Source organism: Cupressus sempervirens, chromosome 1 (genome assembly GCF_028749045.1).
Source record: "Cupressus sempervirens isolate cs-2001-9-10 chromosome 1, ASM2874904v1, whole genome shotgun sequence".
Classification (NCBI taxonomy): Eukaryota; Viridiplantae; Streptophyta; class Pinopsida; order Cupressales; family Cupressaceae; genus Cupressus; species Cupressus sempervirens.
In genome coordinates this window covers 464,708,149-464,715,458 of record NC_143118.1, presented here as the reverse complement: position 1 = coordinate 464,715,458, position 7,310 = coordinate 464,708,149, and the positions used below count along the sequence as shown (strand labels likewise).

At 31.9% G+C, this 7,310-nt stretch overlaps 1 long non-coding RNA gene across 1 annotated transcript; it reads left to right on the top strand.

Annotated features, from left to right (window-relative positions):
• Positions 1–4,128: 4,128 nt before the first annotated feature.
• Positions 4,129–4,845, top strand: LOC149578307 (uncharacterized). The gene is made up of 3 exons (XR_016356070.1): positions 4,129–4,180; positions 4,321–4,351; positions 4,519–4,845. It is a non-coding gene; the product is annotated as an uncharacterized LOC149578307 (long non-coding RNA).
• Positions 4,846–7,310: the final 2,465 nt, after the last annotated feature.

Below are 7,310 nucleotides of genomic sequence, written 5' to 3'. Positions count from 1 at the left end.
AATATTCAAGGAAATTTTAAATATGATTTGTGTAAATTCAAAACTATCTTTTTGTTTGTAGTCATGTTACATCCTGTTTTCATGCATTTATTGTTATGTTAATGGATTGATAAATAAGTTCAATCTATTTGGAAGTGAAGTATATTTAATCCTCTTTCATTTGAAGAAAATTAGAGGTTTTGGATGAGAAATATATTGACAAATCCTTTGGTTTTTGTAAAAATTGTCTTGAAACTCTTATTTACAGACCTAGTGATAAGGGTTTGCTCAAATAACACATTTTGACCATGGAAAAATGCTGAGTTTTACCTTTTGGGAAATAAGATTCATGCATCTTTCAAATAAATTTGTTTTGATATTGTTTGGTTTTGTATCTTGGAAGTTATTTGACATTCTAGAGGGCAAAACTCATAAATTCTATGACAATAATAATCGGTCTCAGTGCAGAGGCCATAAATTTCTATCTAACTGTTGGATGGTTCTGATTTTTGGATATGTTTTAGGAAGACTGAATATCCACAATCCCACCACTGTGATTGGTGTAATAATGTATAGTTTAAAAGTTATGAATAACAGAATCAAAATTATCAAAACTACATATGATAGTTTCATGGTAGTGAGTAGGTGAAATGTTATCATATTATTTAGGTTTGGAGAATCTTGCAATGTAGCTTATAGAAAATAGATCTCAAATGCTTAATAGAATGAGTATTAATATCTATGTTGAAAAATATAAGGATGACTAATATTTGGCAGCAATATAATACACGAGTGTGTGGAACATCTTAAAAAAATGGTATGTTTGTACATGGAACACTAGAAAATCTGATTCACATGGTGTCCCTACATGATTACCCTCCATAACACTGAACTGCTACTTTACAGGGTACAGAATTCTGAATCCATTCCCTATATTGATTTCCATTTCTATAAATTGACACAATCAGAATAAAAATGTCCAGCTAACAATCTATGCATTGTAATGCCATAAAATATTTTGAATCTTTGAAAAGGCCTAGGTCAACATACCTATTTTAGCAAATAACCCTTCAATGTCTTTAACAGATCTCTCCAAATCAGAGAGAGGTGTGCAGGCCTGCTCGGTCAGAGTATTTCTGCTCACCATACAACATCCCAAATGTAAGTCTCATCTAAGAATATCCTATAAACTACATCTACTAAATAACACTACTAATAGACAAAATGTCAAATAGGTTAGTATGGAGAAAAATAATATTGAAACATATTTCAAAAGTCTCCTTGTCTGAATATTAAATAAACAAATATCATTATTGAGAAATTGCCACCATGTAGATAATTTTAAATTGAAGTTTGTGTTTACTATGTCCAGAGAAGAATGATCTAGAAATTCAAATGTTGAGATGATCTCCCCTAATTGCTATTTTGCTGCAGAGAGTAGTCTCTGTAAAAATTGAATGAATTTTTTTAATTTTAATACAACTGTCAACTTGAAAGTAGTTCTATGCTCCACAAAATCTGAGGTATCAATTCCTATAACATATCATCTATCATCAAGTTTAAAGTGAAAGAGACCATACAAACTATTGTAAGTTGTGCCCAACTGGGACACATTTAAAATAAATTAAAATACAAATTTCAATCAAATTCATGTTAGAATCAATCATATAAATCAATACAATTGTTCCCTTGCTAGCTCCATAATACTACAAAAATTGGTAATTATATCAAATCAACCATGGATTACATTCTTTTAAGTGTCTAAAGTAACTAGTAAAAATCATCATTTCAAAAGTAAACATGAAAAGAAAAGTGAGAGAGATTCTCATCCACTAATAGGAATGCTTGAACATTTTTCTCTATATGTTGAGCAGAACTAACTTGACATACATTCTAGTGTATTTGTAAAGATCACAAGTTATCCCTCTTCAACAGACCCCTATTGTACACTCTCCAGTTACAGTAGCCACATGGACTCTTGTAGCAATTGTACAGGCACAAAATCCAAATAATTGCTTCTCTAAAGCAACAAAGTTTGAGCTGGGAATTCAGGAGCTTTTATGCAAGTATTTTCTCAAATTTTAAGGTATTTTGGTCTTACATATCCACTTTGACAATTGTATGATAACTAATCTCCAAATTATACTCTTCAAAACATCAGAAGCAATGTAGGTAGCAAACTGTATTTAATACATTTGTCTTATAATTGAAATCTCATAATTGCACTATTCAAGAACTACAATATTGATGGCAATAAAGAGATGATTGCCATTGGTATGATGAATATTGTAGGTTCATGCACATCTTGCTACATCACAACTAGTAATTACTGCAATGCATTTAATCTGTTGAGTTACAAACATTATATGACTACTCTGAGTCTTTATTGCATTCAAAGCATGAAATTTAGTACTGGTCCTAAGTTTTCATAGCAATCAAACCATGGATTTTGTATTGATTCTAAGACTTTATATTATTCAAACCATGGATTCTAATGTTAATTCTAGGTTTTTATGGCATTCAAAACATGAACTGTAAAATAATTTATATGGTCTGAAGGGATGCTGCCCCACACTTCTCGTCACCACCCTTGTAGTCAAATGTTGTTCTTGGATTCCTGGGATATTATTATTGGGTAAAGCTTAAACATTCTTGAATTTGTTTGTTTGCTTTTGTTATTTGGGGTTCTTTGGAAAGGGAGGAGATACTAGTAGTAGCAAGCCCAAACTTTAGATTGTTGTTCCTTCTACGGCTTTTGGTGGAGCATTAATAAGTTTTGTACTATGCCCAGTAGAGTTGATAAAAGTAACAAGAACTAGACTTTGTATCTATTGTATGTATATAAATTGAACTCTAGACTCCATACCATTGACTATTTGTTGTTTTGCAATGTAGATTGCAAGTTTAGGAGAATGCATATGTGTATTTCAAAGTGAACTTGAATTTTTGTTGTCTCCAATGATAACGTGGCAGTGTGGTATTTAATGGAAGACATTTACAATTGATTGAATTGCCAGTGATTTGACATAAGTGGCTGAACATATTGTATTTATAAACAAATATTGTGTGTGCATGGAGTACTGTTCTAAGTAATATATGACAAGAGAGACTCAGGATTCGAGGTTACCATAGAATTGTGCTGAGGATTTGGTAATGGTATTGAAATTATTATTGAAATTTTCTTATAATGGACACTTGAACAGAGCTGAAATTACTAAAACTTTCAAAGAATGAACATCAATTCTTTTAGTTTTGAGGAATTCCATGATTGGTATTTATATCCCTTGTTATAATGGTTCCACATAGTAATTCTTTAGCACTTCTTTTATTATCTTGTTGATCAATCAAATTATAATATTATTAATTAGATAAATATTAAATAACAATACATAAAACCATTAGAAAGCCCATCGTAGAGCCTCATGGCTTTGGTGAACCATCCGAAGGGAGAAAGAACAATATGGGCATGTCAAATAGGGGTGACAAGACACATCAGTTTACTCTTTCTGCTCATGTCTATTAACAAGAAAATGTCAAATACTGCACAATATGCATGAAGATTCATGCTTCAGTTGATCTCAAATACAGTTTGAGATCAATATCTAATTTAGGATCAAAACAGTGAGATTGCAAGATCTTCAACTGAATATTGACTTAAGATTCATGAAGGTAATGTTAATGATGTCAAGTTTCCACAACAAGACCAAACTGCTAAAAACCATTCAACCAATCTTTGATAAGTTGTTCTTTTCTCTTGGAAGCTTACCATCCCAGACAAATCACATAGTTTTAGTAACTCTCCTTGTGAAGATCAAGCCAAAGTTTTAGGTCATCGATCCAAACCAAACCAAAGTTTGGAGTAATCTCCCTGTAAATTTGATTGAACATTTGAGCTGTTACATCAATTTATCTTCAATGACTTTTTAAACTGATCAAAACTGAGTAAAAAATAAAGCTGTTTGTAAAAGGGGTGTTCAAAATTAAAACATCAAACTAATATTGCATTGAAACATTTGTTGAAAAAGAAACTACATAAGTATTAGCTAATTCTGATCTTCATGAATAGGTTTAGTTCTCATATTATATGTGTAAATCTAATACAATGCCTGCTTCTTTATGCATTGTTTGGGTGTTCATAATGTTAGCAGAAAATATAGCAACATGGAAAGATGCTTAATGAATAGATTCCTCTATTACCAAGGTGTGTTGTCCCTGGCTTGAATTTGTTAAGGAAATTAGGATCAGATTTAATACCTTCTTAAATTATATGAATACCCTTAATGCGATGGATCCACTAACTTGTATCTTCTTGATGATGTAATTAATCAATTTTTCTTGCAGGTTTTGCATATATAGTTTGACTGCTAGAACTGTAAGTATCTTCTTGAAATCACTTTCAATATTGTTTTCTACATTTTCCAATCGGCAACGATCTTGATAGTATATATAAGATGCTATGTGGGTGAAGCCATGTAGGGACATGGCCCTACACAGGGCAATGTCAGAAAGATATGATTATATTCTACTAAAATTTTGCAGTAAAAGAAGTCTTTAATGTCATGGAGTTTAAAGCACATTTGCAACATGAAGATTATGGTAAAGATGATTATGACAGAGAAATATCTCCATGTGTGAAACGAGTCTTACATTGAAGGCAATATGTGGTGCATCAGATATGGATGAATGGAATCTGCTTGCCACATTCACATGGAAGAGGAGTAAAGATTCTACACAGCAATGAAGACATCAAATATAAATATACAACATAGATATAAGATGGTATGTAATCTGAGAAATGACATGGATTGAAAAGTAGGGTCCACTATTAGAGATGAAATATGCGGTGATAAAATAAGACAAATTGTTAAGCTAGAGATAAAATAATCATGTTGTACTATGATAGCATTTCTGATATAGCACAAGTTTATTAATAAGAAAATGATGCACCAAAATATCAAGTCCTTCATGTCATAACATCACTAATAGTTGTGTCATTAAAATTCTAGATCATACCTGAAGCGAAGTCGCAAGAAAAATTAACAAAATGCACTAATTTATTGATGCACTATCATCTAGCTTTGTCAATGTCAGTATTATCTCTTTCAAAGGTTTCAAAATTTTTGAATATCTTTAAGAAAAAGGACCCATGCTAGATCGTGAAACTCTAAGAGTCCCCGTATAATCCCTGTCTCTTACAAGTTTAAGAAACTCAACCTGTATATCATAATTAGTAGTCTATAAATGTCATGATTGTGAACATAGAAATAATTGACCATCCTTTTATATCAAATATACTAAAAATTATAATCAATGGGAACATCTCAATACTTTCTTTAGTTGAAATAGAAACACAAGATTTTCCTCAAAGAAGTTTGAATTCCACTGCTTGATTTTTTAACAACCATAACAAATATGCCTTTATTTACCAGTTCTTGCATCTCCAATACAAATTCAATTTTATTAGCATAATTGTAATTCAAAATACCCTAAATACAAGATCAAAAATAATTGAGGGTAAGTACCTAAGAAAACATGATCTCCTTAAGGGAAAATTGATCTTTTTTTGCTCACATGTACATGATCAAGAGTCTTACTACTGATTCCAGAAAGAAGTTGATTATGATCTCTTTGTTTGGTAGAATCCACCGTTAAATTCCCTTGTGATTCACTCTCATTATGTCTCCCTTTCCACCTAGGATGATTTTCTAGATGTACTCCTAATTTATCAGTATGACAAGTCTTGTTGGAGTTGCAAGCTTCACTACCATGAACATGTTCGATTGGAGATCTCAATTCAACATCTTAATCATTCTTATGTGAAAAATTTAATGGGAGTTCATACATCAACACGTCATTTGAAATGGTTATAATAACTACCTACTCTTATCCACTCCTAATGTTAATAGTAGAAAATTCCTTTGAGCATGTATTATCTGGATTGGTATCATCTGTAATTAGCTTCAATGATCTACTTGTGAGAGAGATGTCTAAACCTGTCAACAAAAGTCACAGATTATGACAATTTGAAGTAATATCTTGCTGAGGATAAATTATTTATTTCAAAAATTATTGGTGTCTCAAAACTAACAAAAGACACCCTTTGAAAATGTATCTTGCATTTTCCTGAATACATAAGTGACCTTATATGAGGGAGAAATTATACTAGAATGTACAAGGCCTCTATATACACAATATTCTTGAATTGGGTCATCAAGCATTCACATGTTCAGCTTCATTCGGCTAAGTTCATTCTATGAGAAGAAATACACATAAGAAAATAAATTCATTCAAAAATCTTGTGACAACTTATCATGACAGACAAAATGGAGATGATACCTTCTATTTGGAAAATAAGTAAATATCCCCAAGGAAATACCAAATTCAAACTCATGCTCAGGTTGCATGTGTCAGCATTCCCCATCGACCTTAGTCGCAAGGCTAACTAACTTATCAAGAGTGTGTATGCCACAAATGAAATTGGTATAAATGGTACAACCTCTCACTGCAGCAGAATAAGAGATCAAATTCATTTTTTGCCGACAACTTTCTACTTTTACTCATTTTTGACGATTGAAGGATATCCAAAACACCTACTTTTCTCCCCAATCCACAAAGTTCACCTTCCCTTCTCAATAAAATACATCCCCATGCTTTTACTTATTTGATATTAATAACATCATATTATCCATAGTCTAGCCTTTCCAAGGATGCAATCTTGCAACAACTCATTGTTTTGCAATCTTCCTGCCTTCATCATCTGTATGGACTGATACTTCCTTGGCCAGACATTTTCAGGAGACTCTTCCTCCTTAGCACCCACCAGATCAAAACACCAAATCTACAGAAGCCACTACCAACATGCTATATACACTGTAAGAAGAATGTCTCTGTATGCAACAAATATTTTTTTAATGACCACCCTCCCTTTTTTATTAGAATGTGTCTAATAATCAAGGTAACTAAGAGATTCATGTATGCTCCTTCTCTGATTGATCTTCTAGTTGAATAAGTTAAAATCCTTTAGAGTGTCAGTGGATAGCATATGTGTTTTAACCTCTCGTGTTCTATAACTTCGAAACAGTTGATGTTAAAAATAACATTTTCCTACAAAGTTGTACCTAAATAATCTACATTGCAATAGAATCTATTGCCCAAGTAAACAAGGCACTAGTCTTCAAATTCATTGATAAATTGTCATTTGTTTTGTATATCCAAAATCAGTACTGACATTCCAATTTGACTAAGGAATTGAATGAGAGGCAAGAAAGTCAAGAAAAACTTTAAAAGGCCTTAAAAGAGAAATCATATGAATGTCACTAATTTAACACTCA